The 15,110-nt window shown below is 38.1% G+C and overlaps 1 protein-coding gene across 1 annotated transcript in view; it reads left to right on the forward strand.

Moving 5' to 3' along the window:
• The window catches only part of HEPACAM2 (HEPACAM family member 2), a 624,068-nt gene that overhangs the window by 433,802 nt on the left and 175,156 nt on the right, over positions 1 to 15,110 (forward strand). The gene's annotated exons all lie outside the window — the stretch shown is intronic.

Here is a 15,110-nt window from a genome sequence, read left to right on the forward strand (position 1 = left end):
GCTCACTTCATCTATTAGTAGCATTTTCATTTTTTTCAATACTCTGTGTAGTTCCATTGCAGCTTCTGCAGAAAGTTTGTAATAATCTAATTTGTTTTGGTGTTCTACTGGCAGGAGTAGTAATCGGTGTAAAGTGACACCACCTATGTTGTATGCAGCTAAACCTGTGGGGGCAGTGACAACAGCTGACAGTTTGTTGTTTGTCAATTGTTGAAGGAACTCACTGATGATTTTGATTAGGAATGTTTTGCCAGAACTAGTTTCACCACTGACATACAATAGTATAGTTTTGTAATTTTGACAGGTGCATTCTTTGTTTTCATGTTGTACACCATGTGCAATTTCTTTTGTTACTTCTTGAAAAATGCTACGTTGCTCATTGTTTAGCTTTGATTGTAGTATATCTAAGTCTTCTTTTTCTTCATACTGACACATGGTGTTTTCTACTTCTATCATAGCTATTTCTGCCTCATTTGTTACTAGTGGGTCTCCGAATGGTTCTTGGCTTCCTGTGATAGAAGGATGACTACTGTCAGGAGTGTCCTTATCTAGTTGGACCTGGAGTTCTTGTTCGTGTTGCTGTTCATTGTGCAACATTGTTTTGTACTGTGCAAAGTTTACATCAGTTATACTGCTTTCATTTGCTTTGAAAGCGTCTTCCTATGAGTCATAGTTATCTAGTATTTCTTCTTCTTTTCTCCATGGTTTAAAGAGTTGTAGCAGGGACATGTAATATACTTCTTTATGTTCAGGTGTCTTTAATGACAATTTGATATGATTAAATTTGGTTTGGTGAGTTTTACTAAGCTGCCTTCACAGTTTGTCACTTTGTATTTACGGTTTTGTTCATCAGGTTTTATATTATTTTTGTATGTGTAGTTTTGGGCTATGTGGTATAGGCTCATGGTTTCCAAAGTGGTACTCCTGTTTGGGTAGTATGTGTCCAATAAATTGTTTTTTAAAATGTCTTGGCTGTTGGGATCTTGTTTGGCTGCTATTGTTTCTATATCTTCGTATGATTTTAGAACTCTTTTTCTAAATTTAGCTGGACCAAGACTTAGCCATACTATATTTGCAGATTTACCATACAATGCAGTACCAGTTAATCGATCAGCTGCTTCATAGGATCCACATTCTCTATGGGACAGCATTGTTATGCCCAAGCTGTATAATTTCTGAGGCACTGTTATATCTGATGATGGGTCATTCCAGAGGTCTTGGAGCTCTGTGTTTTCTGATTTGGTTAAGTATGCTGTGACATATCGTGCAACTGCAGTAGAATTGTCTGCAATGTACTGCATGTCTATGTTTGCATTCCATAAGTGGGCAATGATTGCATTGTAATCATTGATATATTTTTATTCTTCTTTTCATTTTATGCAATATGTATTTTTAGGTGACTTACCTTTAACACTATGTCTAACTGAAGACATGAGGTTGTTCACTTGACCTGTATTTGTAACTGGTCTAGGGAAACCAAATCGGCATTTGATGTAGTATTTCCCTTTGTTTTTGTATTTGCGACGACAATATTTGCCACATTTGTGTCTTTGGAATTGTAACATTTTTGCATGAAGATCACTATTTGCGGATTCTGATGGAATTTCACAAGTGACATATTTTTCAATAAACTGTAAAACAGTGGCATCATTGTCTTGACCAAATTTAGGAGCATCTTTAATCCATAAAAGCATGTGGACATGTGGTGCTTCTCTGGCTTGGTATTCTTTTCTCCAAAAGAAGTGTTGCACTTCTCCAAGGGGAGGAACAGTTTTGTTACAAATAAAATGTAGCATAGCAATGAAGCGATGGTGAAAATATCTTGAAACATTAACAGGATCCTGTGAACAAAGTTCTCCAGGTGTTAGTATGTTTTGTTTTCATTTGATATGCGTAGGAAAGCATGTAAATCTTCCTATGCATATTCTGCACAACTTAATGTAACAAACCAAGTGGGTGGGCCAAGGTTTCTGATCATACAACGTACATCTCCATGACGTCGAAACCAGTACTCTTTAGTACCACGCATATTTGCCAATAGATTTGTAAGATTTGCTTGTAAAACCTCATCTTTTTGTTGAACTTTTTGTAATAATTGTGTAGCTGTCATATTTTGAAAGTGTGATCCTGATTTTAATATGTGTGCAACTCCGTAACATAAAGTTGCTAGTTCACTTTCAAAGAGTAGGTGGAATATGTATTCCATATTTTGTCGAAATCTGGGATCTTCAGAATACATTCGTAATGAGCGATATTCTGATGCTGATATTTGTATAGTTCTATCATCGTATCTTCCTCCTTTCCAGTAGGAAAGAGTAGAGGAAAATCACATGCTTCTATACTTTTTTCCCATATGCTGATTGGTGATCCTTTTGTTTGACGCATTTGGTATGTTTCCAGTGCATCTTCTATGGTGTCATTAGAGTGCAATGGATGAATTGTATAATGGTCTAAAGTGTTTGATATTGTTGCAGGATCTAGGAGCTCAAATTGACCAGCTTCTTGTGACTCTTGAATTATTTCAGTTGTATATTTCAAATTTTCTTCAATATTAATTTCTTTGTAATATTCATTATTCTCTTTAAGATATTGCAGGGCTTCTCTAACTTTATGTAAATCTACCAGTTGTTGCCAAATTATTTTGTCTTTTGTAGGTACTCCATTTACAAAGATAATTAAAGATTGCTGCATTGGACGTTGCACTCCTAGAGTGTGCACATTTTCTTTTAGATCTACTGGTAAATACACTACTTTTCCACGAATACCTTTTACTAATTCAGAGGGAGGTAATTTTGCAGTTTTTGGTTGAAGGCGTATTATTGCTTGAAATGGGCGCACTGTTTGAATTATGATGCTCTCATATAAATTAAGTTGTTGAAGGGGTTTTGGTAGTGGATATAATTCCAAGTTAATTGTGATAGCACGTGAAGGAGTTTGGTTGATGTCAAGTTTTGTAGTGCAGTAACTGCAAAGTATTATGGGGTCAGTTATTTCGTATTTGTTTTCTGCTATAAGGTAGAGAGCTAATTCAAACCATTTAGAATCTTCATTGTCTTCTATTTTGTATGATAGGTCTACAGTTTTTGTGTTACTTTTATAAAAAGTTCTGCGGCAACATACACACACGTGGTTTGGTACATCAGCTGAAGTACTTTCAAATTTTAGTATTTCTTTTTTGTATGTGTGTAGTGAAAGGTTGCCATGTGCAGATTTGTTTCGAAGTTGGTTTACAGCTAATTCATCTTGTAAGTGGGTTTCACTTCCAAAATATTTTGTCTGGATATAGTCAATTTCTTCTAGTAGGTCTTTTGCTGTACCATGTAGAAGAATGTTATTTAAATTGGCTAGTGCTAAAGCAGGACTTTTAGCATAGTACAGTTTATAAACTAGATTTCGTATACTTGCATGATGTGTTGATATCCTTTTGATATCATGGAAGGGTGTTTTGCAAGTAGGTCCTGTAATGCAGGCCAATGAATGCCTTGTAGTCCTGTGTACGTGCGTACCGGACAAGCATCCATATTTTGCAGTAGTTTAATTTTGATTTTGTCTTTGCTTTTCACATATTGATTGAGGAATTGGCGTAAAGACTTGAACATTTTTTTGGGAATGTTACACATTGACGTGCATGGCCATTTGTGAACTAGATGTTCTGATTCAGTTGAATGGAGGGGTAAATCTACGTTTTCAGGGCATATTTTTGTAAGGAGTACTTCTTGTTCCATTATGGTATTATTAACATTTTCATAACCTCGACCACTGCTATGTATGGCAATTGTATTTGTTTGCTTTTGTTTGTAGGCTTCTTCATTAAAGTATGGTTCTGTCCTTGTAGTGTGACTCCATTCACCTCCCCAGATATTTAAGAAGTTATTTCTGTTGACATTTTGTTTATTGAGAAGTCTTTTTTGTAATTTAGTTATTAGTTTTGTTAGTGGTTTCATTCTGTTTAACACTAAAATAAATAACTTTCTTTTGAGAAGAAGTGCACTGTCTATCAACGCTTCTAAGATTACTTTCCTACGATAGGTTTGAAGTGTTGAACCTGGTTTCTCTCCTCTTTTTATAAGATTTTGAAGGACTTTGTGACGGAACATTTTGGCTAAAATACTTTTCTTGGTATGCTTACTTTGTACTATATCAAGATTTATAGAAGAAGTTTTATTTGTAGTGATAGTTGATTTTCTGTTAATTGTTTTTTGGGTTGTTTTACTTTTTGATAGAGGAGGCAAAGTTTTTGTACTAGAAACGTCTTCTGTTTCACTACATGACTGTATTAGCTGTTGTGTTTCAACTTTTTTTTTACAAATTCTGCTGTAGATGGATGTTTATGTTGAAGACTTTTCTTTTCATTTGCTCTACTTCTGCGTTCCTTTCTACGGAGATGCTTTTTGGTAGGCATGCTTTAGGGTCTGTTGAAAAAAATACAGAAGGTATGGGTTGGGGTGTTCTGCAATGCATGTGTGTTGTGTGCATGAGTGTTTTAGTGAGATGATAAAGATGTATGTAATGGTGTGTGATTGTGCATTGGGAAGTACAACTACTAGGGATGGGTATTCTTGAAGTAATGTGTTAATAAACTGGGGTTCAGATGACAGAAAAAAGTAAGCCAGTGGTGTGGAGAAGTATAAATAGTATATCTAAAGCTATACAATTAAAACAGTTGTTTCTTCTACAACATCTAAATTCTAGTGGCTGAGTTGGGTAATTTGTGTGGCGAAAAATAGGAATTTGTGGGCCATTCTGCCAGTAAATCACTGTTTAAGACGGGAGGATTTTTGGTCAGAATGGTGCAGAATCTCTATTTTTAGGCACAGAAGTAGCATGAATTAACATTACAGTGTGTTTGAGTAATAATTCAAATATTATGGTAACAATCTACTTACTTTTTTTCTAAAATGAGCAGTTTGCTTCTTAGTTGTTCTTTGTAATTCAAATTCGGCTGCTTATTTTCAGGAGAATGGTCTTCACTGCAATTGTAAAAGAAAGAAATTAGTAATTCGGTTTGTATATAGCACTGTTTTTAATTTAGACATGGATTTTTTAAATTGAAATGCTCAGCGCCTTCCTCAAAACCATTAAAACTATCTTATGACTAACTGTAGGAAAGAAAATATCTTTACTATGGCTTGTCAAAATCATAATGTACCACTGTATACCACTATTCCTGTAACTTAGCTTTTCCACGTAATAGTGAGTCCATGTGATAGCCTGCTTTCCCACGTAAGAGGGAGTCAATGTCATAGCCTGCTTGTCCTATGTAAATGTAAGTAATTATATAAACTAAAAAAATTAAAACCAAGTATGTGTTTGTACAAATATTATTCTTTGAGATTTGATGATAGAGTGTGCATGTAATTTTGTTTGATCATATGTAGTCTACATATTTTATTTCAAAAATGTTAGCTTAACATTATTTGCGTGTGTGTACGAAGAAATTAAACGGTATAAAGGTTTGTAAGTCACAGTTCATTTTAGGAGAATGAAAAAATGATCGTTGATTCATTTTACAGATTATACAAGGTAAAAGTTGGTTATAAAATGTGTTCATGTACTGTATAGAAAATATGCATACCTGTAGTTTGTGTTCATGAATTTGGATATGGACCAAGCTGCAAGTAGAAATCTTGGAGACTTGTCTAGTATTTCTCGTAGATCGTGCTTGCCAATGGTATGAGACTTGTAGTCCGAGAGATTCACCGTACATTTGCAGTGCTGATCTATGATGATGCAGTTACATGTAGAGGTCTTGGATTTGATTGGTGGATGGTCATGTGATTTCTTAGCTACATCCAATGAGGGAATGGCACAGAGAGTGAAGTGGAAATGGTAGAAGGGCTGTCCATGTTACGATATGTTCGCGGACATGGCGGTAGTTCTAGGACACCGCGTATTACATCCGGGGAATTTGGGGTGGGGAGGTATGCAAATGAGATTGAATGTAGCAAGGGATTGGTCAGTAAAGGTTAGTGAGTGTGTTGTGCTAGGAGAGGTTTTCTCAGATATTCTTTTTGCTGAGAGAAGAACAGATAGCTATGGCTGAGTGTTTTAAAAAACAGATTGTGTGGATTTTGGGAGACTCGTGGATACATTGGTTGAAGGTGCATACAGAAAGCTGTAGAGTATCTATAGATCTTGGATTCCCACATGTGGAAGTGCACTGGAATGGAGTCCGTGGAATGAAGTGGCTGGACTTGCTACCTCTCTGTGCAACTTTGAAGATAGAGGAACATCCAGACATAATTGTAATTCATTGTGGAGGGAACAGTTTAGAACATGTGTCCGGAATTTCTTTGCAATTTGCAATGAAAGAAGGACTTCAGAAGATCATGGACATGTTTCCAAACTCCAAAGTAATTTTTTCACGGATTGCGCAGAGACAAATGTGGCTTCGTTCTTTCTCATGTGGTCCACAAATTGAGAAAGCAAGGCGTAATGTCAATAAGGCTGTTTGTGCCTTCCTAAGAGATTTTGGCATGTCCTCTTTTCACAATGAAAATATTATGTTTCGTAGTACATACATTTTTCGCAGAGATGGTGTCCATCTTACCTATGCTGGCAATTAGATTTTTCTGAGAAATGTCCAAAATGCATTGCGACCTTTTTTAGAAATGCAGCATGCATTTCGAAGTAGGTGTTAAGTATTTATAATTTTTGACGTACAAACACCTCCCAAAGGCTCTTTTCAGAGCCACCACTTCCTCCCAGAGAAAAATGCAATGGTTACAATAGGGTAGCATCCCAATTTTTTTTATGTTTGCGAACTGTCCGCGGACTTTCTTTTTTTTTTTTATTTTTGTTATTTTGTATTTTTTTTCATACTAGGAGAGGAGGGGAAAGGAGGGTAAAGGGGGGGACACCAACCACAGGGATAAGAAAGGGCGAGCTGAGAGAGGAAGATGTAGAGTGGGTTTTATTTGGGTAGTGAGCAGGTCTTCTCGTGCTCTGAGACGATAGTCTCAAAAGCACTGCAAAGTCGCTCCCCCCTGCAGAGTACTGTGTCACAGTACATACATACAACTGTGACCCTCGAAAGGTAAGGGTCATCAGAATTCTGTATGGCCTGTGAGGCAGCTTGAGGAAGACGCTGTCCCAGAGAGGCGTTCCTTGTGGTGACAGGATCAGAAACGGAGGATGAAGTAGAGGCAATCAACCTACTACGCTCTTCGCAAGGTACAACCTTGCGAATGGCCCCAGTGTGGAATGAGTTCAGGTGTCGCTTCATGGTCGTAGTCCCAAAGCTATACCATTTTGCACTCATTGCAGGTGACACGGTTCGCACAAGCCTTAGGACCATTCCCATGAACGGTAAACAACCGCCACACCCAAGAATCACGCCGAGGGCGTGTAGTAGGGTTTTCCTCTACCTCATTCTCGTCATCCTCTTCTTCCTCCTCCCTATCCTCACTCCTGTTCCCCTCTTCAGGCCCTTGGGAAGGTGGTGGTGGTGGAGGGGGTGGGGTTGGTGCTGAGGCAGATACAGCACCAGGTGGCAGCAGTGGAGCCACAGAAGCCATCAGGTTGAGGATGGAAATCTGCAGGTTGCAGCAAAAATCTCTGTGCTCTGTAGAATAGCCAGAAACACAATGAGAATGAGCTCTAGGGTGTGGTCTTTTATAGGGGTGCTTGTGCGCGGTTCGCTGACATGCGCGCCGTCCGCAAGACAGATCGAACACCAAAAAAGGTTCAAAAATTCACAAAAACTATGTGGAAACTTAGGATTAGTATGTGGGATTTGTGGTATGTTGAGTTTTTAATGAGAAATATTGTGGATTACTTGGAAACGTACTTTTAAAGTGTTCGAGGACACAAACAGTGTCCGCATTCAGAACACGCGATCAGCGTGGGCGCGGTCACGTGATTGTTTCATGAGCATGTTCGTTAAGGTAGCAGCCGTCCGCAGGACACCCAATGTATGGACATTGTTTTGTGCATGCGTGTTGATGTTCTAAGGACAGTGCGTCACACGTAAAACGAACAGTTACGGACAGCCGTTTGTTCTTAGCACAGTTTAATTTACTTGTGCACAATACGGACAGACATAGCGGCTCAAGCACACCTCCATTTTCGTTTATTTACGAACAATTCAGGACACCACGAGTGTTCTTAGAACAGTTTCAACTTGCTAGCGAACACTACGAACAGGCATAGTGTTTTTAAGGACATCTCCATTTTCGTTTATTTACGAACATTTCAGGACACTACGAGTGTTCTTAGAACATTTTCAACTTGCATGAGAACATTATGGACAGATATAGTGTCCTCAGGACACTTACATTTTCGTTTATTTACGAACATTTCCGAACAACCGCACTGTCCGTGGACACCTAAATTGGTTTTACCACAAAGAACTGAAAGTAATTACAACACAATGTAAAAAAGTAACTTTATTTAACATATATAAACAATTTATGACTGAGAAGGTGGGGCAGAAACGGAAACAAAAACAGGAGAATTAGGGTTTTCAATATAAGCGGGATCAGGTGAAGAAGGGATGGAAATCTCATCAAAACGTTGTGGTCCATGGAGAGAGTTTGTGGTTAAATGAATGGGATATGGTGAGGGGGGACAAGTACAGGTGGGACAATGGTATGTTGTTGGTGGTTTTAGGTGATCATCCACAAAGTTCTTTAAATCTGTAAAATTTGCCATAAGTTGTTCCATTTTGTGGGTAATGTGTTCAAGAGTGTTATCCACCGCTTCTTTTTCTTTGGAAGTTGCAATTTTTGTAGGGTCTGTAAAAAAAAATGTATATGTTGAATGTATACAAAATAATATTTATTAATTGGTTTATATAGTAAAGTGTGTACCATTAGGTGGCCTATCTTCTAACATTTCGTCTCGTGGGAAATGGTCCTCTAGCCAGTCCAGAGTACTACACATTTCTGTGAGAAAACAAAGAGAAGTAATATGTTTTTTTTTTCTAATATAGAAAGTTTATAAATATATGAGTAAAATGAAGTGCACTTACTATTTCTGGTAAGATATGTAATCAGTAGTCTATACGTCTGGTTTTGCTGTTAGTTGTGGAGTGTCTGTGAGGTAATTATGTTGGAAGCTACTTTATCTTCTTTTGGTATATTCCATTTTCAAACATATTGTATTTAAATGAATGGTTAGTGTGTTACATATATGTGTTAAATTTCTTAAGTATTACTACATATACTTTGTATGTGTGCTGCTTTGTGAATTTGTTAAATGTTCCTATTTTATGATATAACAATTACACATACCCCCCCCCCAGAGTTTTTAGGTGCTGGTACTGTTGTCCGAACATGTCCGCGGACCGTCAAATTCAGTAGAAAGGGTTCAGTATGTTCCATATTACATGTACATAAAGTCAAAGTTATTATTGTTAAGTTGTGCTACTAAAAAACTATGAAATGCAGTAAAAAGAACGTTGTTAAAGGGACGTTATGGTTAAGTTGCGCTACTAAAAACCTATGAAATTCAGTAAAAAACCTTTGTTAAAGGGACGTTATGGTTAAGTTGCGCTACTAAAAACCTATGAAATTCAGTGAAAAAACGTTGTTAAAAGGGACGTTATGGTTAAGTTGCGCTACTAAAAACCTATGAAATTCAGTGAAAAAACTTTGTTAAAAGGGACGTTATGGTTAAGTTGCGCTAATAAAAACCTATCAAATTCAGTAAAACAACTTTGTTAAAGGGAAGTTATGGTTCAAAGTAAAACCGAAAAACCCCTGAAATTCGGCAGTTATGGTAAGATAAGCAACCATAACTAGTGCCACCGTGCACTGCTAACACCAACACCCAGGACATCAAAGATGACATCACAAATGTCATTGATGACATCACTGATGGCATCAAATGGCTGGCTCTCCCTTTTTTTCCTTTACTGACATATCTAAGCCACATAGTTTTCTTCAGTAACAGTCAGGAAGTAAAAATGGAAAGGGTACTATATTTGTAGACTTAGGGTCAAGTCATATCATATGAAACATCTATATAGCGGAAGACACAGGCTTGAAAGAGAGCAATCCTTTCTGTGCATGAAGATAATCATTGGAGTTATCAGCACTTTCTCATAGTTTTATTTTTATTACTATACCTTCCCTGTATATGCTCATATTTGTATACATTGTACTCACACTCCTTTCCTTAGGGTTCACTGACATCATTTGATACACATGCATACAGAAAGTAGCACCTTTGAAACAGAGCAATCATTTCTCTGCATAAAGATAATCAGTTAGGTTATGAAGTCTTTCTGCTACTACTTCTGCTTTTTTTCTTACTTCTCTGTCCCTGTATATATACTCATATTTGTATGTGTTGTTGTCTCTTTGTGTTTTGTCTGTATTAAGTGTAATTATGTATTAAGTGGGTCTTATTAGCTACTTACTACATGTTAGATTATGAATATTGCACCTTCATCATGTATACTGAACACACTGCCTAAGTTTCTGCATGAGTTGCTTAGTATACTGGATAGAACTTCATAATAGAATTCTATTTATATCAATGCATTGCTTAATGCACTAATTAGCTCATGATATTTATTGAAATGATTGTTCACACTTTTTGGTCAACATTATAAGAATCCCTCCTACAGAGTTTTCATGAAAAATAAATGCACATGTGATGTCATCAGTGATGTCATTAATGACATTTGTGATGTCATCTTTGATGTCCTGGGTGTTAGTGTTAGCAGTGCACAGTGGCTTGAGTTATGGTTGCTTATCTTACCATAACTGCCGAATTTCAGGGGTTTTTCGGTTTTACTTTGAACCATAACGTCCCTTTAACAAAGTTTTTTTACTGAATTTGATAGGTTTTTAGTAGCGCAACTTAACCATAACGTCCCTTTTTAACAAAGTTTTTTCACTGAATTTCATAGGTTTTTAGTAGCGCAACTTAACCATAACGTCCCTTTTAACAAAGTTTTTTCACTGAATATATATATATATATCACTGCATGATTTACTTTAAGAATTTAGCATTTTTTTAAATCCAGACCCAACAATAACTTGTATGCCATACTAAAAAGCCCATAAATTGTTTTTTTGTAAAATGTGACTGCAATATTATACACTTCCGGGCTGAGAAATGTGCCAACTTTAGGAGATCACAGGAGATCAAATCTCTGTCACTGGCAGAAGCAGGCCTCAGTAAAGCCATTGATTTTAAAGGTGGTTTAACAATTGTTATCTGATGAATTATTCGAATTGGCGAACTTTTAACAACTTTTATTGAATGTACTTTTGAAGTAGTGAATTTCTTTTTAGAGCTCTTGTGTGTTTGTATGTCATGTTTGCTAAATTGCAACTGATTAAATATGTTAAACGTTATTTTATAACTATATAACATATTAAAAAGCCATTGTACAGAGATGAAAGGTTCACTTTGCATGTAAAAGGGTCATCCCTTTAGTAAGTGGTGCTGTTTTTCTCTGCCTGTCCTACTTGTGGGTTTTTCTGACATGTTTGCGTCCTTGAGGCTTTGTTGTTTTTTTGTGGATCAAACCAACAAGTAGTGTGTCACTTGACAGCTCTGGTTGTTACTTGGCTATACTGTGCTACATTGAATGTAGGCCAGTCTACCAACATAATAACACTTGACTTTGCATTACCCTTGATGCACAGTTACTGTGCATCTTAACTGTCCATCAAGGATAAAGCAAACATGACGTGTTGTCACTGGTCTACCTCCAGTGTAGGCCAGTGTATCCAGCTGAATATACTTTCTTTCCCTGGCATGGCATTGTTTTACCTGCTGGGTGCCCTTCTATAGTAATAACAATATACTGCTGCAGCATGCATGGACACGTGTGGGCACAGCCAGTATGAACATATGTTATATACTAGCATATTTTGTGGGCAAAGGCATAATGAAAATGCATTGGGAAATGGTCCAGGGCACTGTTAGTAACTTGCTTCCTTTGGGTTTTTCATGTGCGATCATACAAAATTGATTGCAAACTGTGGAGTTTCTAGCCAATTTTTCACAGAAAGTGCTGGAAAATGCCCCATTGTAACCCATTATTCTAAAGAATTTCTCAGGGGAATACCCCCATGAGCCCCTGTGGTATGGGTCAGGCTCCCTCGCTGCACTTGGTTGCTCATGCATATTAGGCACATACATTTACGCCCCACCGGTCAAAAAAGGCACCACCCGCTTCTGGTGGTCTGTCAAGTTAGATAAGAGTAAGTGTGAATGTGTGAGGTGTTGAAATGTACCAGGGTGTCGCTTTCCAGTGTGGTTGGCAAATGTAGTCTGGATTTCTGAATAGTATGATCACTTGCAATGCAGCAGGGTAACGGCAGTTGTGGAGTTTTTATTGATAAGGAGTAAATCCATGTTATACTTGTTGGGCCAGTCCTTTTTGTCTGTGAAATATTTTTGAAAATGGAGCAAGGGGTGATGAGGAGAAAGTTAGTTCTATGATTCCCCTGAGACCTTTCATTTTGTTCTGGAGAAATTATTAGGAGGCTGTTTGGTAGCTTGGAAGACGCAATTGATTTTCTCATGTGCGTTGTATTCTGCTATAACCAGTTGCCAGTCTTGCTAAGCGCAAACTGAATCAGTTTGGAATTCGGATTTCTCAGCAACAACCACTATCCTTAAATAACTTATTAGGGCTATTAAGGTTCATGGAAAATACCAGCTTGTTTTAAGAATGGGTTAGCTGGCCTTGTCCAGTTCAAGTTATCCCCATTTTATGGGTACTTAATGTCTGTTTTTTTCAAAATCAAACTGCACTACTTCAATCCTAGGAAGCTTTTCTGGAGCTGTGTGTCCAGTTCGTGTATTTGTTTTCCACGTTAACCATTTAGGCAGAAGGCCTCAGATGTGAGCTTCATAATATGACGCTTGCCTATGTCCTTTGGGACATCTTTAGAGGGCATTATGTATAACTCATTGACGATCTGAATAAGGGGCGGGTATTGACAAGGAGCCCTCTTTTGAAAGTTAATGATCAATATTGCTCATGTTCGTGCCTCTGTTAATTGGGGCAACAGTTCCAGCACTGGGTGAGAGAGACACCTCAACCATGAGAGTTCTCGGATGAACAGAAGCAGTAAGGGTGTCCTGGTGACTTCTTGTTGAATTCAAATGACAAGAAGCCAAGGGAAATGACTTAACATGGATTAGCACATGGAGATCGTTATTGACATCCTGTCAACTAATCAGAATGTTGAGAGTGCAATCAATACCTAGTGGTACTGACTGCATTCTGTACATTCTGACTTCAAAAGCAGCTAGGGAATGCAATGTCTAGGCAAATCTTCTTTCAACAAGACCTTTTTTTACTGCAACAACCATAACACTCCAGAGAAAACTTCAAACGGGGAACAAGTTTTCACTTTCTTATAAACTGTTTACTTTTACATGACGCCTAAAGCATGCTCGTGCTAAACCCACTCCAGTTTAGCTACGTTTGTAAATAAAATTCTTAACTTATGAAGGCAACCTTTTTATTTAAACACTATGAAAAAAACACATTTAATTTACTAACTCAGTTTGTCTATTTACTTTACTCACTATTAAAGTTAAATGTTTATTTCACCATCAAAACTCCAAAGCATGTATTGCTACTACCACTATATGCTAATTGCCTTATAGACTTCAAGAGGGGTCATTATCACTTGGGACGATGACCGCCCACCAAGTTATGGCATGAGGTGAATGACCCCTCCCTCGGTCTATAATAGTACATGAAGCACCTCCACAGTGTTCAGTTGCATCTCCAGTGTTATTAACGCATACAGAGTAGCTGTGACCTTGTCCAAAGTGACAAGCAAGAGTCGGGTTTCAAGGCCAGACAGGTTACTGAAATACCTACTGAACATATATGAGTTCAATTATTCATGACCTTGATAAAGCGCAAGTGGCATAGAGAGTAGAGCGCTCGCTTTGACATCCATGCAGAGCTTGCTAATGCAGGTTCGAATCCCAGCAGAGCCAAACTCAGCCTTTTATCCTTCCAACGTCGATAAATGAGCACCACACACCGTGGGTAATAATAAGCATCGCTCAGATACCCGAGGGTTATTAACGCTATATAAATGCGAAATTATTACTATATTAACCACTTTTGTGCATTTTAGCCGTTTTTTTGTCATCTTTTCACAACAGCAAAGTAAAAGATTGAAGGCAGAGAATTGGTAGTTATCGGCATGCAATCATTTAAGTTCAGTTTGTGAAACAACAAGTTTCTGATCTAAAGTGTTTATTTACTTAAATCAGCATTTAAAAAAATGGTACCATGAACTATTCAGTTTCGGCTACTTAATCAAAAAAGTATTGGAACCTATACATTAAGAATGTGAACCTCTGTGAATCCTTAGCTCCTATTGGCTTTTTTGTCTGTTTTTACTAAAGAGATACTCCAGGCCTTATGTGGCTGTCGCTGTCACTGGTGGACTGGTCTATAGTGGCCTCCCCAGCATGGGCCTCTTTTGAGTGTACCCTGAGATACTTCAGATCTTACGTGGCTGTCACTGGTGGACTGGTCTATAGTGGCCTCCCCAGCATGGGCCTCTTTTGAGTGTACACTGAGATACTTCAGGTCTTACGTGGCTGTCACTGGTGGACTGGTCTATAGTGGCCTCCCCAGCATGGGCCTCTTTTGAGTGCACCCTGAGATACTCCAGGCCTTACGTGGCTGTCACTGGTGGACTGGTCTATAGTGGCCTCCCCAGCATGGGCCTCTTTTGAGTGTACCCTGAGATACTTCAGGTTTTACGTGGCTGTCACTGGTGGACTGGTCTATAGTGGCCTCCACAGCAGGGGCCTCTTTTGTGTCTACTCTGAGATACTTCAGGCCTTATGTGGCTGTCACTGGTGGACTGGTCTATTGGGGCCTCCACATCATGGGCCTCGTGTGTTCCCTTGTTTACTGCTCTTTTACCCTCTCTCCCAGTCTTCCCATCTCATTACTTCCATCTCTCCCTATCCCTGACATACATTTGACACAAAGAATCTGTAATTAAGTCTCCAGTCTGATATTACTCTTCAGAAATGTTCATGCCATTTGTGTTAGCTTTAACAGCTTTTGAATCAATATGTTGTGACAAATGTGCTTTAAAATTCCCTGTTTTGACTAATTCTTTCAAATGTTAATGAGGAGAACCCGCCAAGCCCTTCAT

This window comes from Ambystoma mexicanum, chromosome 2q, assembly GCF_040938575.1.
Source record: "Ambystoma mexicanum isolate Mex_15411 chromosome 2q, UKY_AmexF1_1, whole genome shotgun sequence".
Classification (NCBI taxonomy): Eukaryota; Metazoa; Chordata; class Amphibia; order Caudata; family Ambystomatidae; genus Ambystoma; species Ambystoma mexicanum.